Genomic DNA, 10,272 nt, shown 5'->3' with positions numbered 1-10,272 from the left:
TTACAACAATCCTTTTTCCTCTAGATTACTTCCATTTGTACCATATTAAAAGTATTGTCACTGAAATGAGACTGTGTACTGATGTCTATGGTCTTGAATATTGAATAGATTTACAATCCAGAGTACCTTGGTTCACTGGTAACCTGGACTAATTAATACTAATGCTCACAGTATCTTCTTCTCCTTTAGTTTTTATCTTAATGAAAATATTTACAAATAGCTGAACCATGAGTTACTTTTAACATCTATATTGATACAAAATTTATATATACCATAACGTTTGCCCATTTAAAGTATATAATTCAATAGTTTTTAACATATTCACAGACCTGTGCAACCATCACCACAGCCATTTTAGAACAATCTCATCATTCCAAAAAAAAACTCCATATGGATTATCTGTCACCCACCATTTTCTCACAACTCCATCCCTGGTAACCACTAATCTACTTTCTGTCTCTATGAATTCATCTATTCCAGATAGTTAACATTGATGGAATCATGCAATATGTGGTCTTTTGTACCTGGTTTCTTTCACTTAGTATGTTTTTAAGTTTAGTCTATATTGTAGCATGTATCAGTAATTTATTTCTTTTTTAAAACAAATTACCAAATTATATCTCATTATACAGATATACCACATTATTTACCCATTAATAAGTTGATGGACATTTGGTTGTTCTACTTTTTAGCTATTATGAATAATGTTAGCATGAACATACTGTACAAGTTTTTATATGGATATGGGTTTTTATCTCTTTGGGGTATATACCTCTTTTGGGTTATATGATAACTCTCTTGAAGCTTTTTAGAAACTGCCAAACTATTTTCCAAGGCAGCTGCATCATTTAACATACCTACCATCAATGTATGAAGGTTCTAGTTTCTCTGTCTACTGTCTCTGCGAACACTTGTGATTGTCTCTTTTATTGTATCCATTCTGATACGTGTGCCATGACTTATATTTTATGATTTACATAATTTATGTCACTTTCTCATGACCACTCTTAAAATTATGACCACAAATTTTTAAATTCCCTTTGGAAACTTTTTTGGGAGAAGAATGGGATTTATGTCTTATTGGTACTCATTCATAAGTATTCATCTGACTATCTTTCCTACTTCCTTCCTGGTTATCCATGAAGATACTATCATTTCTCACTACCATTATCTATGGAGGTTCCATGTTATCTAACTTAATGTTAGAAAGGGTGAGAGAAGGGAGTTGGTCGCATGCTCATTCTTCACACCATTTTGGAATCATGTAGTTGTCACAAATATCTGATTTCTTTGTACAAAAGTCATTTTTGTATATCATCCTCATCAAATCACTGCTGCTACTGTTTGCCACCTCATGGGAAATACTGTCAGTTATCCTCCTGCATCCACTCTTTCCTACTTTCTTTATTAATAGAGTACTCAGTTTTAGCTGGGCACACAATTACTAAGAAAAGAACACAATCTCAGTTTCCCTTGTATCTAGGTATGGCCCAGTGAATGGTGGTTAATTGTACAACTTCTGAAACATCATCTTAAAAGGAAAGGTTATACTCTTCCCTTTAATTTTCTCCTTCTTCCTCGGATATGGACATGGGGTAGTGAACCATCTTTGAATGTGCTAATGAACAATATTAACCTAGGGATGGCTAAGCAGCAAGAGTTGAGTCTCTAACACCGCGTAACTGCCATGCCACCCCTAAGCTATTTACGTTGAGACTGTTATGTAAGAGAGAACAAACTTTTGTCCTGTTTAAATCATTGTGATTTTGGTCTGTGGTATGGTAGCCAGATCTAGACCCCAAGTAATACATGCCATCACCATGACTCCCCAGACCTACTATCTGGCCCACTTCCAAACTTCCTAAGGTAATGGTTTGCTCATCCTTTCATCTTTATAGACATCTCTAGTGATCACACATCCTCCTCTGTTGATAAGATCCTTTAACATTGAGATTCCTCAGCCTCTTATTCAACAAACCCAGCACTTACCCTCATATCAGTACAAGTGTATGCCAAAGTTAATCAGATTCTTACAACTTTGTGTAGTGTATTTATCTCTCTCTTCCTTAGCATACTCCTAAAAATAACATTTCCCCTTTTGTGATAAGTCTGTTTTTCTCTTTCCTTTCACTATTAAACTTCTCAAAAGACCAACCTACAAATGATATCCTCATGTTTTCCCATATACTTTCTATATCAGTCATTGTTTTTCAGAGATATAGAAATAATAAATATTTACATATATACACGTGTGTGTGTGTGTGTGTGTGTGTGTGTACACATACAGAAGGAGAGAGAGATTTTAAGGAACTGGCTCACATGATTATGGAGGTTGGCAAATCCAAAATCTGTAAGGTAGTCTGGCAGGTTGGTGACTCAGGGAAGAAGTTGATGCTGCAGTTTGAGTTTGAAGGCAATTGGCTAACAGAATTCTCCTTCTTCTGAGGATGGTCAGTGTTTTGTTTTTGTTTTTGTTTTTTTAATTAAGACCTTAAGTAGGTGAGGCCCACCAATATTGCAGAGAGTAATCTGCATTCTTTAAAGTCTACTGATTATATGTCAATCTTATCTTAAAATACCTTCACAGAAATCTCTTAGAATAATGTTTGATCAGAGATCTGGATACCATGGCCTAGTGAAGTTGACATAAAATTATCCAGCACACTGTATACCCTTATTCTTATGAAATCTCATTCTGTTCCTTCAGCTCTACATAAAGTGTACCCTTAAACCTACAGTTGAGTTGGAGACTATGAAACCCCAACTGCATCTGAAGTTTTAAGGTTTGGCATGTAACCTTTTTGCTAGTGAGAGTTCATCAAATCTCAAAAGATGAAAACAACATCCTAATCAGTAAACCAGTGTTCTTTCCCATCATTCTCTCCCTTAATCTCTCTGTGACCTCTTGCCCTCCCCACAGTTGTTTAATAATCCAATAAAATCTACTTAGTTGTTCAAACTACTTCAATTTGGTTTGTTAGTTTGCAACCAAAAGAGTCCTGGCTAACCCTCTATCGGTTGTTGTTAATCTACTAATCTTCTTGCTCTACACTGTCTTTGAGAGCTTTTATCTATGCTCATAGCTTTAATTCTATCTCTGATAAAAAGGTATTGGATGTGGAAGATTTGGACCTCAGTTTAAGCCCAAGATCTGCTAATTAGCTCCAGAGCAAATTTATTTAACTTCTCTGAGACCCCGTCTCCTCATCTATATAATGGGACAGTAAAATATACTTTACTGAGTAAGTTAATAGATTAGAGTCTAGAACATGGTAAGCATGCAATAAATAATGTTTCTCTCTCTGCCTCCCTTTTCTAAGTAGATGACCCCCAGGACCAGCTCTTCAGCTCTCATTTCTCTATCCATACTCAAGTTCAGCCTTTCTCTCTGCCTGCTAGTCATTTCTATTCCATTCCATTCCATTGTTCAAACAATACATGTTTAGCTGGCCTAAAGGTGAGACTATGGCCCTCTTAAAATCATTTCCTCATTATCTTACTTTTTTTTTTACATTATCTTACTGTTTCTCTCCACAGTATCACTGTTTTCCTAAGTGAGCCATCTTTGATTCTTCCCTCTCCAACAATCAGGCACCAGGATCTCTCATTCTGTGCTTTGGAATGGGTTCCTTTCCTTTCATTTCCATTATATCATCATAATTTAGATCTTAATCACCTCAAGTCTCAACTGCTCCCTCTAGAGTCTTTTCCCTACCTCTAGAATATCTCCATTCCAATCTACTCAAGACCAGGTTAAAGATCAGAAAATACTTTATTTGACCATGTTGCTACTCTTCTTATATGGTATCTCAAAGATTACAGAGTAAAGAACAGCTTCCTAGCCTCATATTCAAGGTCATGCATAATCTGATTCCAATTAATAATCTTCCTTCACAAACCTTTTACTTTAATCAAAGTGGTTTTCACCACTTCTCCATACTATAATATTGTTCCTATCATTCCATTCTTCCAAACACTTCCCACTTCTATCCACCTTAACCCTATTCTTAGAGACCTATATAAAATACAATCTACTTTGTAGAGGCATTCTGGATGACCCAACCCAAAGTAAGGCCCTTTGTCACGGTCCCAGCAGGAAACAGATGAAACACTAGAATTAGGATAATTTGAAGAGAGTTTAATTAAAGAACTAATTAAGAAGTCAAATCAATAGTCAAGGGTCAGCCAAGATGGTGGAGGAGAAGCAGACTGAAATGACATCAGGTCCCAGAAGTTCAGCTAGATAGTTATCAAACCATTCCAAACACCTACAAACTCAAAAGGAGATTGAAGAGAAGAAGAACAGCAACTCTAGGAACAGAAAATCAACCACTTTCTGAAAGGTAGGACATGCAGAGAAGTGAATCTGAAGCAATGAGAAGATAGACCTTGTGGGGAAGGGCCAGCTCCCAGCAAGTGCTGGAGCAGCAGAGCACAAAATCAGAGCTTTTAGAAGTCTGCACCTCTGAGGGACATTGTTCCAGAGGCTAAACAGGGGTGAAGTCCTCACGGGGACAGTGTGGTCTTGGATCCCACGGAGTCACAGAAAGACCGGGGATGTCTGAGTATGGCAGAGGTTCCATGTATCAGAGTAGAAAAGCCGACTACAGACACAGAGCAAAGGAGTGAGGTTTCAGATTGGGGTTACCTTAAACCATGATCCTAGTCACAGTCAGACCACTGCTCTTCAAGCAGGGACCCCACAAGTGGCAGATCCAGAAAGAACCCCTCCTTCCTCCTCCAGGAGAAGTGGTGCTGGAACATGCTACAGGAATCTGCTGGGTTTGGAGACTCCAAGCAGGGCTGTGCGCCAGAGATAGAAATGCTTGGTCATAGGCCGAGTGAGCACAGAGCATGGCTAGATACCAATGAGACAGAAGTGACTGACTGCTTTTCTCTGAGGGTGCACTAAGGAGTGGGACCCCAAACTCTCAGCTCCTCTGGGCCAGAGATTGGGAGGCCGCCATTTCATTCCTGTCCTCCAAAGTGGTAGGGAAAGCATTCCGGAAACAAAAGCTCCCAATAGTGAACCCGAGCAGATTACTTAGCCTGGTCCTTGGCAAGGGTAGCACAATTCCACCTCAGGCAAAGACATTAGAGACTCACTGCAACAGGCCCCTCCCCCAGAAGGTCAGCAAGAACATCCAGCCAAGATCAAGATCACCAATCAATGAGAACTGAGGGAACTCCAGAACTAGGGGAAACCAACGCATAGGATTCAGGGCTTATTCCCCATAGATCCGTTGGTCTTGCAAAGTTAAAATTTTTTTAATTTTATTTTTTCCTTATTCTATTTTTTCTAACTTTTTCTCTTTCCTCTTTTAATGTTTTTTAACTAGTTTATCTTAACAATACCTTTCTTTAAAAAAAAAATCTTTTTAAACCTTCATTGTTATAGTTGTATTTTACATCTTCATTTTATTTAAACTTATTTTTTGTAAACATATAGGATTTTTTTCTTTAAAATTTTGGAATACAACTTCTTCTAATACATCAAAATATATCCTAAATCTAGCACAGGGCTTTGTTCTAGTCTCAACCCTAAGCACATTCGCTCCTCTTTTTTTTTTTTTTTTCTTTTTCCAACCTACTTATCTTATCAATTCCTTTTTTAGAATCTTTTTAAATTTTCATCTTTACAGTCATATTCCATCCCTTTATCATGTTTACCCTTATTTTTGTGTGTATATATATAAGTATGTCCTTCTTTAAAATTTTGGGAGGTAGTATCTTCAAAAAGACCAGAATACACTCAAAATAAAGTGGGTGGCTCTGCTCTATTCATCAGTCTAATATATATATATTTTTTATTTTTTATTTTTTATTTCTATTTATCTTCTCCCCTCGGTTTTGGGTCTCTTCTGATTTGGTTAGCACACATTTTTCTGGGGTCTTTGCCACCCTTTTGGTATTTTATTCTCTTGTTCATATATGCTATTTTTTTTTAAGATTTTATTTATTTATTTGAGAGAGAGACAGTGAGAGAGAGCATGAGCGAGGAGAAGGTCAGAGGGAGAAGCAGACTCTCCGTGGAGCTGGGAGCCCGATGTGGGACTCGATCCCGGGACTCCAGAATCATGACCTGAGCCGAAGGCAGTAGTCCAACCAACTGAGCCACCCAGGCATCCCTCTTGTTCATATATTCTTATCTGGATAAAATGACAATGCAGAAAAATTCGCCACAAAAAAAAAAAAAAAAAAAAAAAAAAGAACAAGAGGCAGTACCAACAGTTACCGACCTAATCAATATGAACATTGGTAATATGTCAGAACTAGAGTTCAGAATGACGATTGTCAAGGCATGCAAGAGACTAGAAAAACCCCTTCTGGAGAAATAAAAGAACAAAAATCTAACCACACTGAAATCAAAAGAGCTATCAATGAGGTGCAATAAAAAATGGAGGCTCTTTCTGCAAGGATAAATGAGGCAGAAGAGAGAATTAGTGATAAAGAAGACCGAATGACAGAGAATAAAGAAGCAGAGCAAAAGAGAGACAAACAACGACTAGACCATGAGGGGAGAATTCAAGAGATAAGTGATACCATAAGACAAAACAATAATTGGGATTCCAGAAGAAGAAAGAGAGAAAGGGGCAGAAGGTATACTGGAGCAAATTATAGTAGAGAATTTCCCTAATATGGCAAAGGGAACAAGCATCAAAACCCAGGTGCAGAGAACCCCCCTCAAAATCAATAAAAATATGTCCACACTACATCATCTAATAGTAAAACTTACAACTCTTAGTGACAAAGGAAAATCCTGAAAGCAGGTTGGAACAAGAAATCTGTAACATACAATGGTCGGAATATGAGATTACCTTATCCACAGAAACCTAGCAGGCAAAAAAAAGACTGCCATGATGTATTCAGAGCACTAAATGAGAAAAATATGCAGCCAAGAATACTATCTTCAGCTAGGCTATCATTGAAAATAGAAGAGATAAAAAGTTTCCAGGACAAATAAAAATTAAAAGAATTTGCAAACACCAAACCAGCTCTACCAGAAATATTGAAAGGGGTTCTCTCAGCAAAGAGAGGGCCTAAAAGTAGTAGAGAAAGGAATAGAGACAATATACAGTAACAATCATCTTACAGGCAATATAATAGCACTAAATTCATATCTCTCAATAGTTACCCTGAATGTTAATGGTCTAAATGTCCCAATCAAAAGACACAGGGTATCAGAATGGATAAAAAAGAAAAAAAAATCAATATGCTGCCTACAAGAAACTCATTTTAGACCCAAAGACACCTCCAGATTTAAAGTGAGGGGGTGGAAAACAATGTACCATGCTAATGGACATCAAAAAAAAAGTTAGGGTGGCAATCCTTATATCAAATCAATTAGATTTTAAGCCAAAGTCTATAATAAGAGATGAGGAAGGACACTATATCATATTTAAAGACTTTGTTCAACAAGAAGATTTAACAATTTTAAATATCTATGCTCCTAACATGGGAGCAGCCAACTATATAAACCAATTAATAACAAAATCAAAGAAATACATCAACAATAATACAATAATAGTAGGGGACTTTAACACCCCCCCGAAATGGACAGATCATCCAAGCAAGAGATCAACAAGGAAATAAAGGTCTTAAATGACAAGCTGGACCAGATGGACATCACAGATATAATTAGAACATTCCATCCTAAAGCACATTCTTCTCTAGTACACATGGAACATTCTCCAGAATAGATCAAATTCTGGGTCACAAATCAGGTTTCAACAGGTACCAAAAGATTGGGATCATTCCATGCATATTTTCAGACCACAATGCTCTGAAGCTAGAACTCAATCACAAGAGGAAAGGTGGAAAGAACTCAAATACGTGGAGAGTAAAGAGCTTCCTACTAAAGAATGAATGGGTCAACCAGGAAATGAAAAAAGAATTTTAAAAAATTCATGGAAACAAATGAAAATGAAAACACAAGTATTTAAAATCAGTGGGACACAGCAAAGGCAGTCCTGAGAGAAATGTGTACACTGAGACAAGCCTTTCTCAAGACACAAGAAAGGTCTCAAATATACGACATAACCCTACACCTAAAGCAGCTGGAGAAAGAACAGCAAAGAAAGCCTAAACCCAGCAGGAGAAGAGAAATAACAAAGATTAGAGCAGAAATCAATGAAATAGAAACCAAAAGAATAGTAGAACAGATCAACAAAAGTAGGAGTTCATTCTTTGAAAGAATTAATAAGACTGATAAACCCCTGGCCAGACTTATCAAAAAGAAAAGAGAAAAAAACCCAAATTAATAAAATCATGAATGAAAGAGGAGAGATTACAACCAACACCAAAGAAATATAAACAGTCAAAAGAACATATTATGAGCAATAATATGCCAGCAAATTTGACAATCTGGAAGAAATGGATGCATTCCTAGAGACGTATAAACTGCCACAACTGAACCAGGAAGAAATAGAAAACCTCAACAGACCTATGACTAGTAAGGAGATTAAAGTGGTCATCAAAAATTTCCCAAGAGCCCAGGGCCAGATGGCTTCCCAAAGAAATTCTACCAAACATTTAAAGAAGAATTAATACCTATTCTCCTGAAACTGCTCGAAAAAATAGAAATGGGAGGAAAATTTCATTTTATGAAGCCAACATTACCTTGATCCCAAAACCAAAGACCCCATCAAAATGGGGAATTACAAATCAATATCCTTGAGGAACACAGATGCAAAAATTCTCACCAAAACACTAGCCAATAGAATCCAACAGCACATTAAAAGGATTATTCACCATGACCAAGTGGGGTTTAATCCTGGCTGCAAGATTGGTTCAATATCTACAAATCAATCAATATGATATAATACATTAATAAAAGAAAGAACAAGAACCATATGATACTCTCAATAGTGGCTGAAAAAGCATTCGACAAAGTACAGCTTCCTTTCTTGATCAAAACTCTTCAAAGTGTTGGAATAGAGGGTACATACCTCAATATAATCAAAGCCATCTATGAAAAACCCACAGTGGATATCATTCTCAATGGGGAAAAACTGAGAGCTTTTCCCCTAAGGTCAGGAACATGGCAGAGATGTCCACTATCATTACTGCTATCCAACATAGTACTAGAAGTCCTAGCCTCAGCAATCAGACAACAAAAAGTAATTAAAGGCATCCGAATCAGCAAAGAAGAAGTCAAACTCTCACTCTCTGCAGCTGATATGATACTTTATATGGAAAACCCAAAAGACTCCACTCCAAATCTGCTAGAACTTGTACAGGAATTCAGTAAAGTGTCAGGATATAAAAATCAATGCACAGAAATTGTTACATTTCTACACACAAAGAACAAGGCAGAGGAAAGAGAAATTAAGGAGTCCATTCCACTTACAATTGTACCCCAAACCATAAGATACTAGGAATAAACCTAACCAAAGAAGCAAAGAATCTATACTCAGAAAACTATAAATTACTCATGAAATAAACTGAGGAAGACACAAAAAAAATGGAAAAATGCTCCATGCTCATGGATTAGAAGAACAAATATTGTGAAAATGTCTATGCTACCTAAAGCAATCTACACATTTAATGCAATCTCTATCAAAATACCATCCATTTTTTTCAAAGAGATGGAACAAATAATCCTAAAATTTATATGGAACCAGAAAAGACCTTGAATAACCAGAAGAATGTTGAAAAAGAAAGCTAAAGTTGATGGCATCACAATTCCAGACTTCAAGCTCTATTATAAAGCTGTCATCATTAAGACAGTGTGGTACTGGCTCAAAAACAGACACATACATCAATGGAAGAGAATAAAGAGCCCAGAAACAGACCCTCAACTCTATGGTCAACTAATCTTCAACAAAGCAGGAAAGAATGTCCAATGGAAAAAAGACAGCCTCTTCAACAAATGGTGTTGGGAAAATTGGACAGCCACATGCAGAAGAATGAAACTGGACCATTTCCTTACACCACACACAAAAACAGATTCAAAATGGATGAAAGACCTCAATATGAGAAAGGAATCCATCAAAATCCTTGAGGAGAACACAGGCAGCAACCTCTTCGACCTCAGCAGCAACAATTTCTTCCTAGAAACATCACTAAAGGCAAGAGAAGCAAGGGCAAAAATGAACTATTGGGACTTCATCAAGATCAAATGCTTTTGCACAGCAAAGGAAACAGTTAACAAAACCAAAAGACAACTGACAGAATGGGAGAAGATATTCACAAATGACATATCAGATAAAGGGCTAGTATCCAAAATCTATAAAGAACTTATCAAATTCAACACCCAAAGAACAAATAATC

The sequence above is a fragment of the Mustela lutreola genome, chromosome 4 (assembly GCF_030435805.1).
Source record: "Mustela lutreola isolate mMusLut2 chromosome 4, mMusLut2.pri, whole genome shotgun sequence".
NCBI lineage: Eukaryota > Metazoa > Chordata > Mammalia > Carnivora > Mustelidae > Mustela > Mustela lutreola.
The sequence above is the reverse complement of the archived record's forward strand: the minus strand, read 5'-3'. Positions refer to the sequence as shown.